The sequence below is a fragment of the Schistocerca gregaria genome, chromosome 6 (assembly GCF_023897955.1).
Source record: "Schistocerca gregaria isolate iqSchGreg1 chromosome 6, iqSchGreg1.2, whole genome shotgun sequence".
In the NCBI taxonomy this organism is placed as follows: domain Eukaryota; kingdom Metazoa; phylum Arthropoda; class Insecta; order Orthoptera; family Acrididae; genus Schistocerca; species Schistocerca gregaria.
In genome coordinates, this window is record NC_064925.1 from 188,779,868 (window position 1) to 188,805,589 (window position 25,722).

The 25,722-nt window shown below is 41.9% G+C and overlaps 9 non-coding genes across 9 annotated transcripts; all 9 read right to left on the reverse strand.

Annotated features, from left to right (window-relative positions):
• Nucleotides 1–2,262: 2,262 nt before the first annotated feature.
• LOC126279617 (U6 spliceosomal RNA) lies at nt 2,263–2,369 on the reverse strand. Its single transcript, XR_007551086.1, has one exon. It is a non-coding gene; the product is annotated as a U6 spliceosomal RNA (small nuclear RNA).
• Nucleotides 2,370–4,846: 2,477 nt separating this feature from the next.
• On the reverse strand, nt 4,847–4,953 carry LOC126279618 (U6 spliceosomal RNA). The gene has a single exon (XR_007551087.1). It is a non-coding gene; the product is annotated as a U6 spliceosomal RNA (small nuclear RNA).
• Nucleotides 4,954–7,430: 2,477 nt separating this feature from the next.
• On the reverse strand, nt 7,431–7,537 carry LOC126279619 (U6 spliceosomal RNA). The gene has a single exon (XR_007551088.1). It is a non-coding gene; the product is annotated as a U6 spliceosomal RNA (small nuclear RNA).
• A 2,477-nt stretch (nt 7,538–10,014) lies between these two features.
• On the reverse strand, nt 10,015–10,121 carry LOC126279620 (U6 spliceosomal RNA). The gene has a single exon (XR_007551089.1). It is a non-coding gene; the product is annotated as a U6 spliceosomal RNA (small nuclear RNA).
• A 2,476-nt stretch (nt 10,122–12,597) lies between these two features.
• LOC126279621 (U6 spliceosomal RNA) lies at nt 12,598–12,704 on the reverse strand. Its single transcript, XR_007551090.1, has one exon. It is a non-coding gene; the product is annotated as a U6 spliceosomal RNA (small nuclear RNA).
• Nucleotides 12,705–15,181: 2,477 nt separating this feature from the next.
• LOC126279622 (U6 spliceosomal RNA) lies at nt 15,182–15,288 on the reverse strand. Its single transcript, XR_007551091.1, has one exon. It is a non-coding gene; the product is annotated as a U6 spliceosomal RNA (small nuclear RNA).
• Nucleotides 15,289–17,765: 2,477 nt separating this feature from the next.
• LOC126279623 (U6 spliceosomal RNA) lies at nt 17,766–17,872 on the reverse strand. The gene has a single exon (XR_007551092.1). It is a non-coding gene; the product is annotated as a U6 spliceosomal RNA (small nuclear RNA).
• A 2,477-nt stretch (nt 17,873–20,349) lies between these two features.
• LOC126279624 (U6 spliceosomal RNA) lies at nt 20,350–20,456 on the reverse strand. The gene has a single exon (XR_007551093.1). It is a non-coding gene; the product is annotated as a U6 spliceosomal RNA (small nuclear RNA).
• Nucleotides 20,457–22,933: 2,477 nt separating this feature from the next.
• Nucleotides 22,934–23,040, reverse strand: LOC126279625 (U6 spliceosomal RNA). Its single transcript, XR_007551094.1, has one exon. It is a non-coding gene; the product is annotated as a U6 spliceosomal RNA (small nuclear RNA).
• Nucleotides 23,041–25,722: the final 2,682 nt, after the last annotated feature.

The following is a 25,722-nucleotide window of genomic DNA, read 5'->3' on the forward strand; positions in this document are numbered from 1 at the left end:
GTTTGCTCTCGCACCATCCACCCAGAGCAGCAGCAGTTTCACACAGCTGCCGCTAGGCGGCAGCAAGACGTGTTGGCAGCTATTGTCGCCATGTTCTCACATCCCGAGTTTAGTGTCTTATAGGCATACGTATGAAACACACTTCTCTAATGTGTGGGATAAATGACTCTGACTGGAGCAGGTAGCAGGTCTTCAAGACTCTCAAAACAAGCGAATATTTTGGCCAAACTGTCTTCACTGCTAACACAAATTGCATTACTCTTGCAGTGGTACTTTCTTACGATACCTATCGATTTAATTACAGAGTGCTCATATGCAATGCAACTTTTAACTCACACATCAAGTACAACACAAGAAGACACAGCCTGTGACCATGTAAATTACTGAGGAACTCCACAGAGACCAAGCATGGTTCTATTCATCCAATGGCGCCAGAAGACAATAGTGACTGCAAGAAGAGACACAGTAGCCTCACAAACCATTAAAAACAGCATTCGTATTGCACACTTTGAAACACAGCAGTGTAGGTCATTACTAGGGCATGGATGGGTTAATGCGACTTGTGTGAGATAGTAGTAGGAATGATGGACATAGTTCCGTTTTCAGTACAATACCAGGTGATATATTTGTGTTGATCCAGGTGTACACAGGGCAGGTCTACTTGACAACAGTGAAACACTGTGATTGAGGTGTGTGAATGAGCCTAAAATATCGAGGGGACATGTGGTAAGAGAAACCAGGTTAGCATTGTGTTAGTAGCTGTAGTTATGTTCCTGTGAAATGTCAATCAGCTGTAATCCAGGTTGGTGAATGTTGTTATTGCAGGAAGAATTGCTAGTGCAGAACAAAGAGTGATAGATTTAGTATTTGAAAGCAGTTAATAACTGAGTAGCTACTGGTGTCAATGTGACACAAACTGGTTTGTGATGTAGTTGTCTATTCCTGAAATCTTGAAGCTTGCTAGTGTTTTGTGTCTTGACTGGCTCTGTATCTGCTTATGTGGTAGAGCTTCTGTGTATGTAACATGATGAATATTGCATGCAGAGTTTGTGCAATCTTTCTCCTAGACACAGGATGAGAGGTGCATCAGCTGCAATTGTGAACACCATCGACTTGTATCACATTGATGGGATTCAAAGTGCTGTCAAAATAGTAGAGTCTCACATCTAAATGCTATATGTTAATATTAGCATACTGGTCTGCTGTCTAAACACTTCAGTGTTGTGGTATTCATTGGCTGACACTTTTGGAATTTATTTAAGTAACTGTATGTAATGGCAGATTGCCAGACATGTGGGAAAATACTTTGTGGGTCACACCAGTGAAATTTGTACATGACATGCTGATTCACCACAGATTTGCAGTAATAGTTGGTTTTTAGGTGAAGGGCAGTGGCTTATTACACAGGCAGATATGCTTCAGTTAAGAACCTGATGAGGTGTCACCTGCAGTCTGTATTATGAGGCTGCAGCTGGATAGCAAGGCCACTAGGAAAGTTACTTGAAACATAATGTTACATAAACTTCCTGTAAAGGGGTAGCTTGCACACTTAATCATGAAAGATACACCTTCCTTCACATGTTTGTTTATGCTGCTCAAACAATTATGGCATCAGCTGCAGCCATGAAAATGAATAAAGATAAATATTGTGGGTCTGTGTGCAGACAGTATGTGATAGTGGCTTACAGGCACCAGAAGCTTTGTAGGCGTTAGAGAAAAATAAATATTAGGTAAGGCAAGCTAATTTTAGAGCGCTAGAGTGTATTTAAGCAGTAATCTAAGTGAAAGTATGTGAGTGAGAAAGATTTGGAACATGCAGCTATCTTGTGTAAAGTTGGTGTAAGGTTTCCAAATGTTGTGTGTGGCAGTAGGTGTGTGTTATGAAATGACATGATTGAGACAATAGCAAGAGATGCTGTGACAGCTGAGTGTGATACTGAGGAAGAGAAGAGGCTTTTGCCTGTGCTAGGCTTAGCCTGGCTGTGATTTGTGTTGAAGGGGTGCTAGTGACATGTACTTGTGGTTTGGGTGGGCTTGCTGACTTGTTATTAGAGTGACATTTTAGATGTGCATTGGTGATGTAAGGGATAGGTTTATTGCCAGTTTTGTCATGTTCTGTTGTGAATGAAAGAAAGTGGAGGAGAACTGCGTAAATGGAGAGCATAGTTTGTGACAAGTGGGTGCAGATATGAAGCGAAACTTGTGTAGTTGGCTGATGGTATTAGCAGCTGATGTGAGGCATGAGAGAGTGAGATTGCGAAAAAAAATGTGGAACGCTTCACGATTTTGCGTGTCATCCTTGCGCAGGGGCCATGCTAATCTTCTCTGTATCGTTCCAATTTTAGTATATGTACCGCCGAAGCGAGTACATTCGAGGAGCCCTCTGAAATTGTATATATAGTTATGGCGTCGCGTCAAACATGGTTCGGCTTGGACGTAGGTTTACACAGCTCTGGCGAGGAACACAAGGCCTGCCGAGTGCTAATTTGTGAACTAATTACTGCGAGGTGTCGTTCTTAGTAAGTGGCAGCTCTGTCAACTGTAGATTTGGCAGTTTTGGGTGTAAAACTTAGATCGTAGAGTCGTTTGCTCTCGCACCATCCACCCAGAGCAGCAGCAGTTTCACACAGCTGCCGCTAGGCGGCAGCAAGACGTGTTGGCAGCTATTGTCGCCATGTTCTCACATCCCGAGTTTAGTGTCTTATAGGCATACGTATGAAACACACTTCTCTAATGTGTGGGATAAATGACTCTGACTGGAGCAGGTAGCAGGTCTTCAAGACTCTCAAAACAAGCGAATATTTTGGCCAAACTGTCTTCACTGCTAACACAAATTGCATTACTCTTGCAGTGGTACTTTCTTACGATACCTATCGATTCAATTACAGAGTGCTCATATGCAATGCAACTTTTAACTCACACATCAAGTACAACACAAGGAGACACAGCCTGTGACCATGTAAATTACTGAGGAACTCCACAGAGACCAAGCATGGTTCTATTCATCCAATGGCGCCAGAAGACAATAGTGACTGCAAGAAGAGACACAGTAGCCTCACAAACCATTAAAAACAGCATTCGTATTGCACACTTTGAAACACAGCAGTGTAGGTCATTACTAGGGCATGGATGGGTTAATGCGACTTGTGTGAGATAGTAGTAGGAATGATGGACATAGTTCCGTTTTCAGTACAATACCAGGTGATATATTTGTGTTGATCCAGGTGTACACAGGGCAGGTCTACTTGACAACAGTGAAACACTGTGATTGAGGTGTGTGAATGAGCCTAAAATATCGAGGGGACATGTGGTAAGAGAAACCAGGTTAGCATTGTGTTAGTAGCTGTAGTTATGTTCCTGTGAAATGTCAATCAGCTGTAATCCAGGTTGGTGAATGTTGTTATTGCAGGAAGAATTGCTAGTGCAGAACAAAGAGTGATAGATTTAGTATTTGAAAGCAGTTAATAACTGAGTAGCTACTGGTGTCAATGTGACACAAACTGGTTTGTGATGTAGTTGTCTATTCCTGAAATCTTGAAGCTTGCTAGTGTTTTGTGTCTTGACTGGCTCTGTATCTGCTTATGTGGTAGAGCTTCTGTGTATGTAACATGATGAATATTGCATGCAGAGTTTGTGCAATCTTTCTCCTAGACACAGGATGAGAGGTGCATCAGCTGCAATTGTGAACACCATCGACTTGTATCACATTGATGGGATTCAAAGTGCTGTCAAAATAGTAGAGTCTCACATCTAAATGCTATATGTTAATATTAGCATAGTGGTCTGCTGTCTAAACACTTCAGTGTTGTGGTATTCATTGGCTGACACTTTTGGAATTTATTTAAGTAACTGAATGTAATGGCAGATTGCCAGACATGTGGGAAAATACTTTGTGGGTCACACCAGTGAAATTTGTACATGACATGCTGATTCACCACAGATTTGCAGTAATAGTTGGTTTTTAGGTGAAGGGCAGTGGCTTATTACACAGGCAGATATGCTTCAGTTAAGAACCTGATGAGGTGTCACCTGCAGTCTGTATTATGAGGCTGCAGCTGGATAGCAAGGCCACTAGGAAAGTTACTTGAAACATAATGTTAAATAAACTTCCTGTAAAGGGGTAGCTTGCTCACTTAATCATGAAAGATACACCTTCCTTCACATGTTTGTTTATGCTGCTCAAACAATTATGGCATCAGCTGCAGCCATGAAAATGAATAAAGATAAATATTGTGGGTCTGTGTGCAGACAGTATGTGATAGTGGCTTACAGGCACCAGAAGCTTTGTAGGCGTTAGAGAAAAATAAATATTAGGTAAGGCAAGCTAATTTTAGAGCGCTAGAGTGTATTTAAGCAGTAATCTAAGTGAAAGTATGTGAGTGAGAAAGATTTGGAACATGCAGCTATCTTGTGTAAAGTTGGTGTAAGGTTTCCAAATGTTGTGTGTGGCAGTAGGTGTGTGTTATGAAATGACATGATTGAGACAATAGCAAGAGATGCTGTGACAGCTGAGTGTGATACTGAGGAAGAGAAGAGGCTTTTGCCTGTGCTAGGCTTAGCCTGGCTGTGATTTGTGTTGAAGGGGTGCTAGTGACATGTACTTGTGGTTTGGGTGGGCTTGCTGACTTGTTATTAGAGTGACATTTTAGATGTGCATTGGTGATGTAAGGGATAGGTTTATTGCCAGTTTTGTCATGTTCTGTTGTGAATGAAAGAAAGTGGAGGAGAACTGCGTAAATGGAGAGCATAGTTTGTGACAAGTGGGTGCAGATATGAAGCGAAACTTGTGTAGTTGGCTGATGGTATTAGCAGCTGATGTGAGGCATGAGAGAGTGAGATTGCGAAAAAAAATGTGGAACGCTTCACGATTTTGCGTGTCATCCTTGCGCAGGGGCCATGCTAATCTTCTCTGTATCGTTCCAATTTTAGTATATGTACCGCCGAAGCGAGTACATTCGAGGAGCCCTCTGAAATTGTATATATAGTTATGGCGTCGCGTCAAACATGGTTCGGCTTGGACGTAGGTTTACACAGCTCTGGCGAGGAACACAAGGCCTGCCGAGTGCTAATTTGTGAACTAATTACTGCGAGGTGTCGTTCTTAGTAAGTGGCAGCTCTGTCAACTGTAGATTTGGCAGTTTTGGGTGTAAAACTTAGATCGTAGAGTCGTTTGCTCTCGCACCATCCACCCAGAGCAGCAGTAGTTTCACACAGCTGCCGCTAGGCGGCAGCAAGACGTGTTGGCAGCTATTGTCGCCATGTTCTCACATCCCGAGTTTAGTGTCTTATAGGCATACGTATGAAACACACTTCTCTAATGTGTGGGATAAATGACTCTGACTGGAGCAGGTAGCAGGTCTTCAAGACTCTCAAAACAAGCGAATATTTTGGCCAAACTGTCTTCACTGCTAACACAAATTGCATTACTCTTGCAGTGGTACTTTCTTACGATACCTATCGATTCAATTACAGAGTGCTCATATGCAATGCAACTTTTAACTCACACATCAAGTACAACACAAGAAGACACAGCCTGTGACCATGTAAATTACTGAGGAACTCCACAGAGACCAAGCATGGTTCTATTCATCCAATGGCGCCAGAAGACAATAGTGACTGCAAGAAGAGACACAGTAGCCTCACAAACCATTAAAAACAGCATTCGTATTGCACACTTTGAAACACAGCAGTGTAGGTCATTACTAGGGCATGGATGGGTTAATGCGACTTGTGTGAGATAGTAGTAGGAATGATGGACATAGTTCCGTTTTCAGTACAATACCAGGTGATATATTTGTGTTGATCCAGGTGTACACAGGGCAGGTCTACTTGACAACAGTGAAACACTGTGATTGAGGTGTGTGAATGAGCCTAAAATATCGAGGGGACATGTGGTAAGAGAAACCAGGTTAGCATTGTGTTAGTAGCTGTAGTTATGTTCCTGTGAAATGTCAATCAGCTGTAATCCAGGTTGGTGAATGTTGTTATTGCAGGAAGAATTGCTAGTGCAGAACAAAGAGTGATAGATTTAGTATTTGAAAGCAGTTAATAACTGAGTAGCTACTGGTGTCAATGTGACACAAACTGGTTTGTGATGTAGTTGTCTATTCCTGAAATCTTGAAGCTTGCTAGTGTTTTGTGTCTTGACTGGCTCTGTATCTGCTTATGTGGTAGAGCTTCTGTGTATGTAACATGATGAATATTGCATGCAGAGTTTGTGCAATCTTTCTCCTAGACACAGGATGAGAGGTGCATCAGCTGCAATTGTGAACACCATCGACTTGTATCACATTGATGGGATTCAAAGTGCTGTCAAAATAGTAGAGTCTCACATCTAAATGCTATATGTTAATATTAGCATAGTGGTCTGCTGTCTAAACACTTCACTGTTGTGGTATTCATTGGCTGACACTTTTGGAATTTATTTAAGTAACTGAATGTAATGGCAGATTGCCAGACATGTGGGAAAATACTTTGTGGGTCACACCAGTGAAATTTGTACATGACATGCTGATTCACCACAGATTTGCAGTAATAGTTGGTTTTTAGGTGAAGGGCAGTGGCTTATTACACAGGCAGATATGCTTCAGTTAAGAACCTGATGAGGTGTCACCTGCAGTCTGTATTATGAGGCTGCAGCTGGATAGCAAGGCCACTAGGAAAGTTACTTGAAACATAATGTTAAATAAACTTCCTGTAAAGGGGTAGCTTGCTCACTTAATCATGAAAGATACACCTTCCTTCACATGTTTGTTTATGCTGCTCAAACAATTATGGCATCAGCTGCAGCCATGAAGATGAATAAAGATAAATATTGTGGGTCTGTGTGCAGACAGTATGTGATAGTGGCTTACAGGCACCAGAAGCTTTGTAGGCGTTAGAGAAAAATAAATATTAGGTAATGCAAGCTAATTTTAGAGCGCTAGAGTGTATTTAAGCAGTAGTCTAAGTGGAAGTATGTGAGTGAGAAAGATTTGGAACATGCAGCTATCTTGTGTAAAGTTGGTGTAAGGTTTCCAAATGTTGTGTGTGGCAGTAGGTGTGTGTTATGAAATGACATGATTGAGACAATAGCAAGAGATGCTGTGACAGCTGATTGTGATACTGAGGAAGAGAAGAGGCTTTTGCCTGTGCTAGGCTTAGCCTGGCTGTGATTTGTGTTGAAGGGGTGCTAGTGACATGTACTTGTGGTTTTGGTGGGCTTGCTGACTTGTTATTAGAGTGACATTTTAGATGTGCATTGGTGATGTAAGGGATAGGTTTATTGCCAGTTTTGTAATGTTCTGTTGTGAATGAAAGAAAGTGGAGGAGTACTGCGTAAATGGAGAGCATAGTTTGTGACAAGTGGGTGCAGATATGAAGCGAAACTTGTGTAGTTGGCTGATGGTATTAGCAGCTGATGTGAGGCATGAGAGAGTGAGATTGCGAAAAAAAATGTGGAACGCTTCACGATTTTGCGTGTCATCCTTGCGCAGGGGCCATGCTAATCTTCTCTGTATCGTTCCAATTTTAGTATATGTACCGCCGAAGCGAGTACATTCGAGGAGCCCTCTGAAATTGTATATATAGTTATGGCGTCGCGTCAAACATGGTTCGGCTTGGACGTAGGTTTACACAGCTCTGGCGAGGAACACAAGGCCTGCCGAGTGCTAATTTGTGAACTAATTACTGCGAGGTGTCGTTCTTAGTAAGTGGCAGCTCTGTCAACTGTAGATTTGGCAGTTTTGGGTGTAAAACTTAGATCGTAGAGTCGTTTGCTCTCGCACCATCCACCCAGAGCAGCAGCAGTCTCACACAGCTGCCGCTAGGCGGCAGCAAGACGTGTTGGCAGCTATTGTCGCCATGTTCTCACATCCCGAGTTTAGTGTCTTATAGGCATACGTATGAAACACACTTCTCTAATGTGTGGGATAAATGACTCTGACTGGAGCAGGTAGCAGGTCTTCAAGACTCTCAAAACAAGCGAATATTTTGGCCAAACTGTCTTCACTGCTAACACAAATTGCATTACTCTTGCAGTGGTACTTTCTTACGATACCTATCGATTTAATTACAGAGTGCTCATATGCAATGCAACTTTTAACTCACACATCAAGTACAACACAAGAAGACACAGCCTGTGACCATGTAAATTACTGAGGAACTCCACAGAGACCAAGCATGGTTCTATTCATCCAATGGCGCCAAAAGACAATAGTGACTGCAAGAAGAGACACAGTAGCCTCACGAACCATTAAAAACAGCATTCGTATTGCACACTTTGAAACACAGCAGTGTAGGTCATTACCAGGGCATGGATGGGTTAATGCGACTTGTGTGAGATAGTAGTAGGAATGATGGACATAGTTCCGTTTTCAGTACAATACCAGGTGATATATTTGTGTTGATCCAGGTGTACACAGGGCAGGTCTACTTGACAACAGTGAAACACTGTGATTGAGGTGTGTGAATGAGCCTAAAATATCGAGGGGACATGTGGTAAGAGAAACCAGGTTAGCATTGTGTTAGTAGCTGTAGTTATGTTCCTGTGAAATGTCAATCAGCTGTAATCCAGGTTGGTGAATGTTGTTATTGCAGGAAGAATTGCTAGTGCAGAACAAAGAGTGATAGATTTAGTATTTGAAAGCAGTTAATAACTGAGTAGCTACTGGTGTCAATGTGACACAAACTGGTTTGTGATGTAGTTGTCTATTCCTGAAATCTTGAAGCTTGCTAGTGTTTTGTGTCTTGACTGGCTCTGTATCTGCTTATGTGGTAGAGCTTCTGTGTATGTAACATGATGAATATTGCATGCAGAGTTTGTGCAATCTTTCTCCTAGACACAGGATGAGAGGTGCATCAGCTGCAATTGTGAACACCATCGACTTGTATCACATTGATGGGATTCAAAGTGCTGTCAAAATAGTAGAGTCTCACATCTAAATGCTATATGTTAATATTAGCATACTGGTCTGCTGTCTAAACACTTCAGTGTTGTGGTATTCATTGGCTGACACTTTTGGAATTTATTTAAGTAACTGTATGTAATGGCAGATTGCCAGACATGTGGGAAAATACTTTGTGGGTCACACCAGTGAAATTTGTACATGACATGCTGATGCACCACAGATTTGCAGTAATAGTTGGTTTTTAGGTGAAGGGCAGTGGCTTATTACACAGGCAGATATGCTTCAGTTAAGAACCTGATGAGGTGTCACCTGCAGTCTGTATTATGAGGCTGCAGCTGGATAGCAAGGCCACTAGGAAAGTTACTTGAAACATAATGTTAAATAAACTTCCTGTAAAGGGGTAGCTTGCTCACTTAATCATGAAAGATACACCTTCCTTCACATGTTTGTTTATGCTGCTCAAACAATTATGGCATCAGCTGCAGCCATGAAGATGAATAAAGATAAATATTGTGGGTCTGTGTGCAGACAGTATGTGATAGTGGCTTACAGGCACCAGAAGCTTTGTAGGCGTTAGAGAAAAATAAATATTAGGTAATGCAAGCTAATTTTAGAGCGCTAGAGTGTATTTAAGCAGTAGTCTAAGTGAAAGTATGTGAGTGAGAAAGATTTGGAACATGCAGCTATCTTGTGTAAAGTTGGTGTAAGGTTTCCAAATGTTGTGTGTGGCAGTAGGTGTGTGTTATGAAATGACATGATTGAGACAGTAGCAAGAGATGCTGTGACAGCTGAGTGTGATACTGAGGAAGAGAAGAGGCTTTTGCCTGTGCTAGGCTTAGCCTGGCTGTGATTTGTGTTGAAGGGGTGCTAGTGACATGTACTTGTGGTTTTGGTGGGCTTGCTGACTTGTTATTAGAGTGACATTTTAGATGTGCATTGGTGATGTAAGGGATAGGTTTATTGCCAGTTTTGTCATGTTCTGTTGTGAATGAAAGAAAGTGGAGGAGAACTGCGTAAATGGAGAGCATAGTTTGTGACAAGTGGGTGCAGATATGAAGCGAAACTTGTGTAGTTGGCTGATGGTATTAGCAGCTGATGTGAGGCATGAGAGAGTGAGATTGCGAAAAAAAATGTGGAACGCTTCACGATTTTGCGTGTCATCCTTGCGCAGGGGCCATGCTAATCTTCTCTGTATCGTTCCAATTTTAGTATATGTACCGCCGAAGCGAGTACATTCGAGGAGCCCTCTGAAATTGTATATATAGTTATGGCGTCGCGTCAAACATGGTTCGGCTTGGACGTAGGTTTACACAGCTCTGGCGAGGAACACAAGGCCTGCCGAGTGCTAATTTGTGAACTAATTACTGCGAGGTGTCGTTCTTAGTAAGTGGCAGCTCTGTCAACTGTAGATTTGGCAGTTTTGGGTGTAAAACTTAGATCGTAGAGTCGTTTGCTCTCGCACCATCCACCCAGAGCAGCAGCAGTCTCACACAGCTGCCGCTAGGCGGCAGCAAGACGTGTTGGCAGCTATTGTCGCCATGTTCTCACATCCCGAGTTTAGTGTCTTATAGGCATACGTATGAAACACACTTCTCTAATGTGTGGGATAAATGACTCTGACTGGAGCAGGTAGCAGGTCTTCAAGACTCTCAAAACAAGCGAATATTTTGGCCAAACTGTCTTCACTGCTAACACAAATTGCATTACTCTTGCAGTGGTACTTTCTTACGATACCTATCGATTTAATTACAGAGTGCTCATATGCAATGCAACTTTTAACTCACACATCAAGTACAACACAAGAAGACACAGCCTGTGACCATGTAAATTACTGAGGAACTCCACAGAGACCAAGCATGGTTCTATTCATCCAATGGCGCCAGAAGACAATAGTGACTGCAAGAAGAGACACAGTAGCCTCACGAACCATTAAAAACAGCATTCGTATTGCACACTTTGAAACACAGCAGTGTAGGTCATTACCAGGGCATGGATGGGTTAATGCGACTTGTGTGAGATAGTAGTAGGAATGATGGACATAGTTCCGTTTTCAGTACAATACCAGGTGATATATTTGTGTTGATCCAGGTGTACACAGGGCAGGTCTACTTGACAACAGTGAAACACTGTGATTGAGGTGTGTGAATGAGCCTAAAATATCGAGGGGACATGTGGTAAGAGAAACCAGGTTAGCATTGTGTTAGTAGCTGTAGTTATGTTCCTGTGAAATGTCAATCAGCTGTAATCCAGGTTGGTGAATGTTGTTATTGCAGGAAGAATTGCTAGTGCAGAACAAAGAGTGATAGATTTAGTATTTGAAAGCAGTTAATAACTGAGTAGCTACTGGTGTCATGTGACACAAACTGGTTTGTGATGTAGTTGTCTATTCCTGAAATCTTGAAGCTTGCTAGTGTTTTGTGTCTTGACTGGCTCTGTATCTGCTTATGTGGTAGAGCTTCTGTGTATGTAACATGATGAATATTGCATGCAGAGTTTGTGCAATCTTTCTCCTAGACACAGGATGAGAGGTGCATCAGCTGCAATTGTGAACACCATCGACTTGTATCACATTGATGGGATTCAAAGTGCTGTCAAAATAGTAGAGTCTCACATCTAAATGCTATATGTTAATATTAGCATACTGGTCTGCTGTCTAAACACTTCAGTGTTGTGGTATTCATTGGCTGACACTTTTGGAATTTATTTAGGTAACTGTATGTAATGGCAGATTGCCAGACATGTGGGAAAATACTTTGTGGGTCACACCAGTGAAATTTGTACATGACATGCTGATGCACCACAGATTTGCAGTAATAGTTGGTTTTTAGGTGAAGGGCAGTGGCTTATTACACAGGCAGATATGCTTCAGTTAAGAACCTGATGAGGTGTCACCTGCAGTCTGTATTATGAGGCTGCAGCTGGATAGCAAGGCCACTAGGAAAGTTACTTGAAACATAATGTTAAATAAACTTCCTGTAAAGGGGTAGCTTGCACACTTAATCATGAAAGATACACCTTCCTTCACATGTTTGTTTATGCTGCTCAAACAATTATGGCATCAGCTGCAGCCATGAAGATGAATAAAGATAAATATTGTGGGTCTGTGTGCAGACAGTATGTGATAGTGGCTTACAGGCACCAGAAGCTTTGTAGGCGTTAGAGAAAAATAAATATTAGGTAATGCAAGCTAATTTTAGAGCGCTAGAGTGTATTTAAGCAGTAGTCTAAGTGAAAGTATGTGAGTGAGAAAGATTTGGAACATGCAGCTATCTTGTGTAAAGTTGGTGTAAGGTTTCCAAATGTTGTGTGTGGCAGTAGGTGTGTGTTATGAAATGACATGATTGAGACAATAGCAAGAGATGCTGTGACAGCTGAGTGTGATACTGAGGAAGAGAAGAGGCTTTCGCCTGTGCTAGGCTTAGCCTGGCTGTGATTTGTGTTGAAGGGGTGCTAGTGACATGTACTTGTGGTTTTGGTGGGCTTGCTGACTTGTTATTAGAGTGACATTTTAGATGTGCATTGGTGATGTAAGGGATAGGTTTATTGCCAGTTTTGTCATGTTCTGTTGTGAATGAAAGAAAGTGGAGGAGAACTGCGTAAATGGAGAGCATAGTTTGTGACAAGTGGGTGCAGATATGAAGCGAAACTTGTGTAGTTGGCTGATGGTATTAGCAGCTGATGTGAGGCATGAGAGAGTGAGATTGCGAAAAAAAATGTGGAACGCTTCACGATTTTGCGTGTCATCCTTGCGCAGGGGCCATGCTAATCTTCTCTGTATCGTTCCAATTTTAGTATATGTACCGCCGAAGCGAGTACATTCGAGGAGCCCACTGAAATTGTATATATAGTTATGGCGTCGCGTCAAACATGGTTCGGCTTGGACGTAGGTTTACACAGCTCTGGCGAGGAACACAAGGCCTGCCGAGTGCTAATTTGTGAACTAATTACTGCGAGGTGTCGTTCTTAGTAAGTGGCAGCTCTGTCAACTGTAGATTTGGCAGTTTTGGGTGTAAAACTTAGATCGTAGAGTCGTTTGCTCTCGCACCATCCACCCAGAGCAGCAGCAGTTTCACACAGCTGCCGCTAGGCGGCAGCAAGACGTGTTGGCAGCTATTGTCGCCATGTTCTCACATCCCGAGTTTAGTGTCTTATAGGCATACGTATGAAACACACTTCTCTAATGTGTGGGATAAATGACTCTGACTGGAGCAGGTAGCAGGTTTTCAAGACTCTCAAAACAAGCGAATATTTTGGCCAAACTGTCTTCACTGCTAACACAAATTGCATTACTCTTGCAGTGGTACTTTCTTACGATACCTATCGATTTAATTACAGAGTGCTCATATGCAATGCAACTTTTAACTCACACATCAAGTACAACACAAGAAGACACAGCCTGTGACCATGTAAATTACTGAGGAACTCCACAGAGACCAAGCATGGTTCTATTCATCCAATGGCGCCAGAAGACAATAGTGACTGCAAGAAGAGACACAGTAGCCTCACAAACCATTAAAAACAGCATTCGTATTGCACACTTTGAAACACAGCAGTGTAGGTCATTACTAGGGCATGGATGGGTTAATGCGACTTGTGTGAGATAGTAGTAGGAATGATGGACATAGTTCCGTTTTCAGTACAATACCAGGTGATATATTTGTGTTGATCCAGGTGTACACAGGGCAGGTCTACTTGACAACAGTGAAACACTGTGATTGAGGTGTGTGAATGAGCCTAAAATATCGAGGGGACATGTGGTAAGAGAAACCAGGTTAGCATTGTGTTAGTAGCTGTAGTTATGTTCCTGTGAAATGTCAATCAGCTGTAATCCAGGTTGGTGAATGTTGTTATTGCAGGAAGAATTGCTAGTGCAGAACAAAGAGTGATAGATTTAGTATTTGAAAGCAGTTAATAACTGAGTAGCTACTGGTGTCAATGTGACACAAACTGGTTTGTGATGTAGTTGTCTATTCCTGAAATCTTGAAGCTTGCTAGTGTTTTGTGTCTTGACTGGCTCTGTATCTGCTTATGTGGTAGAGCTTCTGTGTATGTAACATGATGAATATTGCATGCAGAGTTTGTGCAATCTTTCTCCTAGACACAGGATGAGAGGTGCATCAGCTGCAATTGTGAACACCATCGACTTGTATCACATTGATGGGATTCAAAGTGCTGTCAAAATAGTAGAGTCTCACATCTAAATGCTATATGTTAATATTAGCATACTGGTCTGCTGTCTAAACACTTCAGTGTTGTGGTATTCATTGGCTGACACTTTTGGAATTTATTTAAGTAACTGTATGTAATGGCAGATTGCCAGACATGTGGGAAAATACTTTGTGGGTCACACCAGTGAAATTTGTACATGACATGCTGATTCACCACAGATTTGCAGTAATAGTTGGTTTTTAGGTGAAGGGCAGTGGCTTATTACACAGGCAGATATGCTTCAGTTAAGAACCTGATGAGGTGGCACCTGCAGTCTGTATTATGAGGCTGCAGCTGGATAGCAAGGCCACTAGGAAAGTTACTTGAAACATAATGTTACATAAACTTCCTGTAAAGGGGTAGCTTGCACACTTAATCATGAAAGATACACCTTCCTTCACATGTTTGTTTATGCTGCTCAAACAATTATGGCATCAGCTGCAGCCATGAAGATGAATAAAGATAAATATTGTGGGTCTGTGTGCAGACAGTATGTGATAGTGGCTTACAGGCACCAGAAGCTTTGTAGGCGTTAGAGAAAAATAAATATTAGGTAATGCAAGCTAATTTTAGAGCGCTAGAGTGTATTTAAGCAGTAGTCTAAGTGAAAGTATGTGAGTGAGAAAGATTTGGAACATGCAGCTATCTTGTGTAAAGTTGGTGTAAGGTTTCCAAATGTTGTGTGTGGCAGTAGGTGTGTGTTATGAAATGACATGATTGAGACAATAGCAAGAGATGCTGTGACAGCTGAGTGTGATACTGAGGAAGAGAAGAGGCTTTCGCCTGTGCTAGGCTTAGCCTGGCTGTGATTTGTGTTGAAGGGGTGCTAGTGACATGTACTTGTGGTTTTGGTGGGCTTGCTGACTTGTTATTAGAGTGACATTTTAGATGTGCATTGGTGATGTAAGGGATAGGTTTATTGCCAGTTTTGTCATGTTCTGTTGTGAATGAAAGAAAGTGGAGGAGAACTGCGTAAATGGAGAGCATAGTTTGTGACAAGTGGGTGCAGATATGAAGCGAAACTTGTGTAGTTGGCTGATGGTATTAGCAGCTGATGTGAGGCATGAGAGAGTGAGATTGCGAAAAAAAATGTGGAACGCTTCACGATTTTGCGTGTCATCCTTGCGCAGGGGCCATGCTAATCTTCTCTGTATCGTTCCAATTTTAGTATATGTACCGCCGAAGCGAGTACATTCGAGGAGCCCTCTGAAATTGTATATCTAGTTATGGCGTCGCGTCAAACATGGTTCGGCTTGGACGTAGGTTTACACAGCTCTGGCGAGGAACACAAGGCCTGCCGAGTGCTAATTTGTGAACTAATTACTGCGAGGTGTCGTTCTTAGTAAGTGGCAGCTCTGTCAACTGTAGATTTGGCAGTTTTGGGTGTAAAACTTAGATCGTAGAGTCGTTTGCTCTCGCACCATCCACCCAGAGCAGCAGCAGTTTCACACAGCTGCCGCTAGGCGGCAGCAAGACGTGTTGGCAGCTATTGTCGCCATGTTCTCACATCCCGAGTTTAGTGTCTTATAGGCATACGTATGAAACACACTTCTCTAATGTGTGGGATAAATGACTCTGACTGGAGCAGGTAGCAGGTCTTCAAGACTCTCAAAACAAGCGAATATTTTGGCCAAACTGTCTTCACTGCTAACACAAATTGCATTACTCTTGCAGTGGTACTTTCTTACGATACCTATCGATTTAATTACAGAGTGCTCATATGCAATGCAACTTTTAACTCACACATCAAGTACAACACAAGAAGACACAGCCTGTGACCATGTAAATTACTGAGGAACTCCACAGAGACCAAGCATGGTTCTATTCATCCAATGGCGCCAGAAGACAATAGTGACTGCAAGAAGAGACACAGTAGCCTCACAAACCATTAAAAACAGCATTCGTATTGCACACTTTGAAACACAGCAGTGTAGGTCATTACTAGGGCATGGATGGGTTAATGCGACTTGTGTGAGATAGTAGTAGGAATGATGGACATAGTTCCGTTTTCAGTACAATACCAGGTGATATATTTGTGTTGATCCAGGTGTACACAGGGCAGGTCTACTTGACAACAGTGAAACACTGTGATTGAGGTGTGTGAATGAGCCTAAAATATCGAGGGGACATGTGGTAAGAGAAACCAGGTTAGCATTGTGTTAGTAGCTGTAGTTATGTTCCTGTGAAATGTCAATCAGCTGTAATCCAGGTTGGTGAATGTTGTTATTGCAGGAAGAATTGCTAGTGCAGAACAAAGAGTGATAGATTTAGTATTTGAAAGCAGTTAATAACTGAGTAGCTACTGGTGTCAATGTGACACAAACTGGTTTGTGATGTAGTTGTCTATTCCTGAAATCTTGAAGCTTGCTAGTGTTTTGTGTCTTGACTGGCTCTGTATCTGCTTATGTGGTAGAGCTTCTGTGTATGTAACATGATGAATATTGCATGCAGAGTTTGTGCAATCTTTCTCCTAGACACAGGATGAGAGGTGCATCAGCTGCAATTGTGAACACCATCGACTTGTATCACATTGATGGGATTCAAAGTGCTGTCAAAATAGTAGAGTCTCACATCTAAATGCTATATGTTAATATTAGCATACTGGTCTGCTGTCTAAACACTTCAGTGTTGTGGTATTCATTGGCTGACACTTTTGGAATTTATTTAAGTAACTGTATGTAATGGCAGATTGCCAGACATGTGGGAAAATACTTTGTGGGTCACACCAGTGAAATTTGTACATGACATGCTGATTCACCACAGATTTGCAGTAATAGTTGGCTTTTAGGTGAAGGGCAGTGGCTTATTACACAGGCAGACATGCTTCAGTTAAGAACCTGATGAGGTGTCACCTGCAGTCTGTATTATGAGGCTGCATCTGGATAGCAAGGCCACTAGGAAAGTTACTTGAAACATAATGTTACATAAACTTCCTGTAAAGGGGTAGCTTGCACACTTAATCATGAAAGATACACCTTCCTTCACATGTTTGTTTATGCTGCTCAAACAATTATGGCATCAGCTGCAGCCATGAAGATGAATAAAGATAAATATTGTGGGTCTGTGTGCAGACAGTATGTGATAGTGGCTTACAGGCACCAGAAGCTTTGTAGGCGTTAGAGAAAAATAAATATTAGGTAATGCAAGCTAATTTTAGAGCGCTAGAGTGTATTTAAGCAGTAGTCTAAGTGAAAGTATGTGAGTGAGAAAGATTTGGAACATGCAGCTATCTTGTGTAAAGTTGGTGTAAGGTTTCCAAATGTTGTGTGTGGCAGTAGGTGTGTGTTATGAAATGACATGATTGAGACAATAGCAAGAGATGCTGTGACAGCTGAGTGTGATACTGAGGAAGAGAAGAGGCTTTTGCCTGTGCTAGGCTTAGCCTGGCTGTGATTTGTGTTGAAGGGGTGCTAGTGACATGTACTTGTGGTTTTGGTGGGCTTGCTGACTTGTTATTAGAGTGACATTTTAGATGTGCATTGGTGATGTAAGGGATAGGTTTATTGCCAGTTTTGTCATGTTCTGTTGTGAATGAAAGAAAGTGGAGGAGAACTGCGTAAATGGAGAGCATAGTTTGTGACAAGTGGGTGCAGATATGAAGCGAAACTTGTGTAGTTGGCTGATGGTATTAGCAGCTGATGTGAGGCATGAGAGAGTGAGATTGCGAAAAAAAATGTGGAACGCTTCACGATTTTGCGTGTCATCCTTGCGCAGGGGCCATGCTAATCTTCTCTGTATCGTTCCAATTTTAGTATATGTACCGCCGAAGCGAGTACATTCGAGGAGCCCTCTGAAATTGTATATATAGTTATGGCGTCGCGTCAAACATGGTTCGGCTTGGACGTAGGTTTACACAGCTCTGGCGAGGAACACAAGGCCTGCCGAGTGCTAATTTGTGAACTAATTACTGCGAGGTGTCGTTCTTAGTAAGTGGCAGCTCTGTCAACTGTAGATTTGGCAGTTTTGGGTGTAAAACTTAGATCGTAGAGTCGTTTGCTCTCGCACCATCCACCCAGAGCAGCAGCAGTTTCACACAGCTGCCGCTAGGCGGCAGCAAGACGTGTTGGCAGCTATTGTCGCCATGTTCTCACATCCCGAGTTTAGTGTCTTATAGGCATACGTATGAAACACACTTCTCTAATGTGTGGGATAAATGACTCTGACTGGAGCAGGTAGCAGGTCTTCAAGACTCTCAAAACAAGCGAATATTTTGGCCAAACTGTCTTCACTGCTAACACAAATTGCATTACTCTTGCAGTGGTACTTTCTTACGATACCTATCGATTTAATTACAGAGTGCTCATATGCAATGCAACTTTTAACTCACACATCAAGTACAACACAAGAAGACACAGCCTGTGACCATGTAAATTACTGAGGAACTCCACAGAGACCAAGCATGGTTCTATTCATCCAATGGCGCCAGAAGACAATAGTGACTGCAAGAAGAGACACAGTAGCCTCACAAACCATTAAAAACAGCATTCGTATTGCACACTTTGAAACACAGCAGTGTAGGTCATTACTAGGGCATGGATGGGTTAATGCGACTTGTGTGAGATAGTAGTAGGAATGATGGACATAGTTCCGTTTTCAGTACAATACCAGGTGATATATTTGTGTTGATCCAGGTGTACACAGGGCAGGTCTACTTGACAACAGTGAAACACTGTGATTGAGGTGTGTGAATGAGCCTAAAATATCGAGGGGACATGTGGTAAGAGAAACCAGGTTAGCATTGTGTTAGTAGCTGTAGTTATGTTCCTGTGAAATGTCAATCAGCTGTAATCCAGGTTGGTGAATGTTGTTATTGCAGGAAGAATTGCTAGTGCAGAACAAAGAGTGATAGATTTAGTATTTGAAAGCAGTTAATAACTGAGTAGCTACTGGTGTCAATGTGACACAAACTGGTTTGTGATGTAGTTGTCTATTCCTGAAATCTTGAAGCTTGCTAGTGTTTTGTGTCTTGACTGGCTCTGTATCTGCTTATGTGGTAGAGCTTCTGTGTATGTAACATGATGAATATTGCATGCAGAGTTTGTGCAATCTTTCTCCTAGACACAGGATGAGAGGTGCATCAGCTGCAATTGTGAACACCATCGACTTGTATCACATTGATGGGATTCAAAGTGCTGTCAAAATAGTAGAGTCTCACATCTAAATGCTATATGTTAATATTAGCATACTGGTCTGCTGTCTAAACACTTCAGTGTTGTGGTATTCATTGGCTGACACTTTTGGAATTTATTTAAGTAACTGTATGTAATGGCAGATTGCCAGACATGTGGGAAAATACTTTGTGGGTCACACCAGTGAAATTTGTACATGACATGCTGATTCACCACAGATTTGCAGTAATAGTTGGTTTTTAGGTGAAGGGCAGTGGCTTATTACACAGGCAGATATGCTTCAGTTAAGAACCTGATGAGGTGTCACCTGCAGTCTGTATTATGAGGCTGCAGCTGGATAGCAAGGCCACTAGGAAAGTTACTTGAAACATAATGTTACATAAACTTCCTGTAAAGGGGTAGCTTGCACACTTAATCATGAAAGATACACCTTCCTTCACATGTTTGTTTATGCTGCTCAAACAATTATGGCATCAGCTGCAGCCATGAAGATGAATAAAGATAAATATTGTGGGTCTGTGTGCAGACAGTATGTGATAGTGGCTTACAGGCACCAGAATCTTTGTAGGCGTTAGAGAAAAATAAATATTAGGTAATGCAAGCTAATTTTAGAGCGCTAGAGTGTATTTAAGCAGTAGTCTAAGTGAAAGTATGTGAGTGAGAAAGATTTGGAACATGCAGCTATCTTGTGTAAAGTTGGTGTAAGGTTTCCAAATGTTGTGTGTGGCAGTAGGTGTGTGTTATGAAATGACATGATTGAGACAATAGCAAGAGATGCTGTGACAGCTGAGTGTGATACTGAGGAAGAGAAGAGGCTTTCGCCTGTGCTAGGCTTAGCCTGGCTGTGATTTGTGTTGAAGGGGTGCTAGTGACATGTACTTGTGGTTTTGGTGGGCTTGCTGACTTGTTATTAGAGTGACATTTTAGATGTGCATTGGTGATGTAAGGGATAGGTTTATTGCCAGTTTTGTCATGTTCTGTTGTGAATGAAAGAAAGTGGAGGAGAACTGCGTAAATGGAGAGCATAGTTTGTGACAAGTGGGTGCAGATATGAAGCGAAACTTGTGTAGTTGGCTGATGGTATTAGCAGCTGATGTGAGGCATGAGAGAGTGAGATTGCGAAAAAAAATGTGGAACGCTTCACGATTTTGCGTGTCATCCTTGCGCAGGGGCCATGCTAATCTTCTCTGTATCGTTCCAATTTTAGTATATGTACCGCCGAAGCGAGTACATTCGAGGAGCCCTCTGAAATTGTATATATAGTTATGGCGTCGCGTCAAACATGGTTCGGCTTGGACGTAGGTTTACACAGCTCTGGCGAGGAACACAAGGCCTGCCGAGTGCTAATTTGTGAACTAATTACTGCGAGGTGTCGTTCTTAGTAAGTGGCAGCTCTGTCAACTGTAGATTTGGCAGTTTTGGGTGTAAAACTTAGATCGTAGAGTCGTTTGCTCTCGCACCATCCACCCAGAGCAGCAGCAGTTTCACACAGCTGCCGCTAGGCGGCAGCAAGACGTGTTGGCAGCTATTGTCGCCATGTTCTCACATCCCGAGTTTAGTGTCTTATAGGCATACGTATGAAACACACTTCTCTAATGTGTGGGATAAATGACTCTGACTGGAGCAGGTAGCAGGTCTTCAAGACTCTCAAAACAAGCGAATATTTTGGCCAAACTGTCTTCACTGCTAACACAAATTGCATTACTCTTGCAGTGGTACTTTCTTACGATACCTATCGATTTAATTACAGAGTGCTCATATGCAATGCAACTTTTAACTCACACATCAAGTACAACACAAGAAGACACAGCCTGTGACCATGTAAATTACTGAGGAACTCCACAGAGACCAAGCATGGTTCTATTCATCCAATGGCGCCAGAAGACAATAGTGACTGCAAGAAGAGACACAGTAGCCTCACAAACCATTAAAAACAGCATTCGTATTGCACACTTTGAAACACAGCAGTGTAGGTCATTACTAGGGCATGGATGGGTTAATGCGACTTGTGTGAGATAGTAGTAGGAATGATGGACATAGTTCCGTTTTCAGTACAATACCAGGTGATATATTTGTGTTGATCCAGGTGTACACAGGGCAGGTCTACTTGACAACAGTGAAACACTGTGATTGAGGTGTGTGAATGAGCCTAAAATATCGAGGGGACATGTGGTAAGAGAAACCAGGTTAGCATTGTGTTAGTAGCTGTAGTTATGTTCCTGTGAAATGTCAATCAGCTGTAATCCAGGTTGGTGAATGTTGTTATTGCAGGAAGAATTGCTAGTGCAGAACAAAGAGTGATAGATTTAGTATTTGAAAGCAGTTAATAACTGAGTAGCTACTGGTGTCAATGTGACACAAACTGGTTTGTGATGTAGTTGTCTATTCCTGAAATCTTGAAGCTTGCTAGTGTTTTGTGTCTTGACTGGCTCTGTATCTGCTTATGTGGTAGAGCTTCTGTGTATGTAACATGATGAATATTGCATGCAGAGTTTGTGCAATCTTTCTCCTAGACACAGGATGAGAGGTGCATCAGCTGCAATTGTGAACACCATCGACTTGTATCACATTGATGGGATTCAAAGTGCTGTCAAAATAGTAGAGTCTCACATCTAAATGCTATATGTTAATATTAGCATACTGGTCTGCTGTCTAAACACTTCAGTGTTGTGGTATTCATTGGCTGACACTTTTGGAATTTATTTAAGTAACTGTATGTAATGGCAGATTGCCAGACATGTGGGAAAATACTTTGTGGGTCACACCAGTGAAATTTGTACATGACATGCTGATTCACCACAGATTTGCAGTAATAGTTGGTTTTTAGGTGAAGGGCAGTGGCTTATTACACAGGCAGATATGCTTCAGTTAAGAACCTGATGAGGTGTCACCTGCAGTCTGTATTATGAGGCTGCAGCTGGATAGCAAGGCCACTAGGAAAGTTACTTGAAACATAATGTTACATAAACTTCCTGTAAAGGGGTAGCTTGCACACTTAATCATGAAAGATACACCTTCCTTCACATGTTTGTTTATGCTGCTCAAACAATTATGGCATCAGCTGCAGCCATGAAGATGAATAAAGATAAATATTGTGGGTCTGTGTGCAGACAGTATGTGATAGTGGCTTACAGGCACCAGAATCTTTGTAGGCGTTAGAGAAAAATAAATATTAGGTAATGCAAGCTAATTTTAGAGCGCTAGAGTGTATTTAAGCAGTAGTCTAAGTGAAAGTATGTGAGTGAGAAAGATTTGGAACATGCAGCTATCTTGTGTAAAGTTGGTGTAAGGTTTCCAAATGTTGTGTGTGGCAGTAGGTGTGTGTTATGAAATGACATGATTGAGACAATAGCAAGAGATGCTGTGACAGCTGAGTGTGATACTGAGGAAGAGAAGAGGCTTTCGCCTGTGCTAGGCTTAGCCTGGCTGTGATTTGTGTTGAAGGGGTGCTAGTGACATGTACTTGTGGTTTTGGTGGGCTTGCTGACTTGTTATTAGAGTGACATTTTAGATGTGCATTGGTGATGTAATGGATAGGTTTATTGCCAGTTTTGTCATGTTCTGTTGTGAATGAAAGAAAGTGGAGGAGAACTGCGTAAATGGAGAGCATAGTTTGTGACAAGTGGGTGCAGATATGAAGCGAAACTTGTGTAGTTGGCTGATGGTATTAGCAGCTGATGTGAGGCATGAGAGAGTGAGATTGCGAAAAAAAATGTGGAACGCTTCACGATTTTGCGTGTCATCCTTGCGCAGGGGCCATGCTAATCTTCTCTGTATCGTTCCAATTTTAGTATATGTACCGCCGAAGCGAGTACATTCGAGGAGCCCTCTGAAATTGTATATATAGTTATGGCGTCGCGTCAAACATGGTTCGGCTTGGACGTAGGTTTACACAGCTCTGGCGAGGAACACAAGGCCTGCCGAGTGCTAATTTGTGAACTAATTACTGCGAGGTGTCGTTCTTAGTAAGTGGCAGCTCTGTCAACTGTAGATTTGGCAGTTTTGGGTGTAAAACTTAGATCGTAGAGTCGTTTGCTCTCGCACCATCCACCCAGAGCAGCAGCAGTTTCACACAGCTGCCGCTAGGCGGCAGCAAGACGTGTTGGCAGCTATTGTCGCCATGTTCTCACATCCCGAGTTTAGTGTCTTATAGGCATACGTATGAAACACACTTCTCTAATGTGTGGGATAAATGACTCTGACTGGAGCAGGTAGCAGGTCTTCAAGACTCTCAAAACAAGCGAATATTTTGGCCAAACTGTCTTCACTGCTAACACAAATTGCATTACTCTTGCAGTGGTACTTTCTTACGATACCTATCGATTTAATTACAGAGTGCTCATATGCAATGCAACTTTTAACTCACACATCAAGTACAACACAAGAAGACACAGCCTGTGACCATGTAAATTACTGAGGAACTCCACAGAGACCAAGCATGGTTCTATTCATCCAATGGCGCCAGAAGACAATAGTGACTGCAAGAAGAGACACAGTAGCCTCACGAACCATTAAAAACAGCATTCGTATTGCACACTTTGAAACACAGCAGTGTAGGTCATTACCAGGGCATGGATGGGTTAATGCGACTTGTGTGAGATAGTAGTAGGAATGATGGACATAGTTCCGTTTTCAGTACAATACCAGGTGATATATTTGTGTTGATCCAGGTGTACACAGGGCAGGTCTACTTGACAACAGTGAAACACTGTGATTGAGGTGTGTGAATGAGCCTAAAATATCGAGGGGACATGTGGTAAGAGAAACCAGGTTAGCATTGTGTTAGTAGCTGTAGTTATGTTCCTGTGAAATGTCAATCAGCTGTAATCCAGGTTGGTGAATGTTGTTATTGCAGGAAGAATTGCTAGTGCAGAACAAAGAGTGATAGATTTAGTATTTGAAAGCAGTTAATAACTGAGTAGCTACTGGTGTCATGTGACACAAACTGGTTTGTGATGTAGTTGTCTATTCCTGAAATCTTGAAGCTTGCTAGTGTTTTGTGTCTTGACTGGCTCTGTATCTGCTTATGTGGTAGAGCTTCTGTGTATGTAACATGATGAATATTGCATGCAGAGTTTGTGCAATCTTTCTCCTAGACACAGGATGAGAGGTGCATCAGCTGCAATTGTGAACACCATCGACTTGTATCACATTGATGGGATTCAAAGTGCTGTCAAAATAGTAGAGTCTCACATCTAAATGCTATATGTTAATATTAGCATACTGGTCTGCTGTCTAAACACTTCAGTGTTGTGGTATTCATTGGCTGACACTTTTGGAATTTATTTAAGTAACTGTATGTAATGGCAGATTGCCAGACATGTGGGAAAATACTTTGTGGGTCACACCAGTGAAATTTGTACATGACATGCTGATTCACCACAGATTTGCAGTAATAGTTGGTTTTTAGGTGAAGGGCAGTGGCTTATTACACAGGCAGATATGCTTCAGTTAAGAACCTGATGAGGTGTCACCTGCAGTCTGTATTATGAGGCTGCAGCTGGATAGCAAGGCCACTAGGAAAGTTACTTGAAACATAATGTTAAATAAACTTCGTGTAAAGGGGTAGCTTGCACACTTAATCATGAAAGATACACCTTCCTTCACATGTTTGTTTATGCTGCTCAAACAATTATGGCATCAGCTGCAGCCATGAAGATGAATAAAGATAAATATTGTGGGTCTGTGTGCAGACAGTATGTGATAGTGGCTTACAGGCACCAGAAGCTTTGTAGGCGTTAGAGAAAAATAAATATTAGGTAATGCAAGCTAATTTTAGAGCGCTAGAGTGTATTTAAGCAGTAGTCTAAGTGAAAGTATGTGAGTGAGAAAGATTTGGAACATGCAGCTATCTTGTGTAAAGTTGGTGTAAGGTTTCCAAATGTTGTGTGTGGCAGTAGGTGTGTGTTATGAAATGACATGATTGAGACAGTAGGAAGAGAAGCTGTGACAAATATTTGTGAGACTTCCACTGGGTAGACAGATGCTTTAGTAAGTTGTATGTACACACAAGGCCTAGCAAATTCGTTTTATTAGGCATCATGGAGTGTCAAGTTCTGTGTTCCAGCACAGTACATTATTGCAATTACACCAGCACCCTCAGTGGCATCTTCTGATCGACAGTATAGTCTTACTCATAAGATTCTGCAGCAAATTAATGAAACCTGTAAAAATAATCAAGTAGCGTGAAGGAAATATAGGTTCCTAAAAGAGATATCTTGTAACTTTGTCCTCTGGCATGCAAAGAAATGTGTCATCAGGTTTGAAATCTGTAATAAAGAAACCCACCAGTGGCTGCTACAGAACAGTTATGAGACATGACTCTTTTGGCAATGGGGACGCTGGTTTCCTCACTGTGGAAGAAACTACAAACCATAGCAACATATTTACAAAATTCTTCATCAGTCCGCATAACCATAAACTTTTCAAAGACAAAATATGCTACACTTTTAAGTGCAATTAAGCTAGCATGTCAACAGCATTGCACAGTAAGAGAC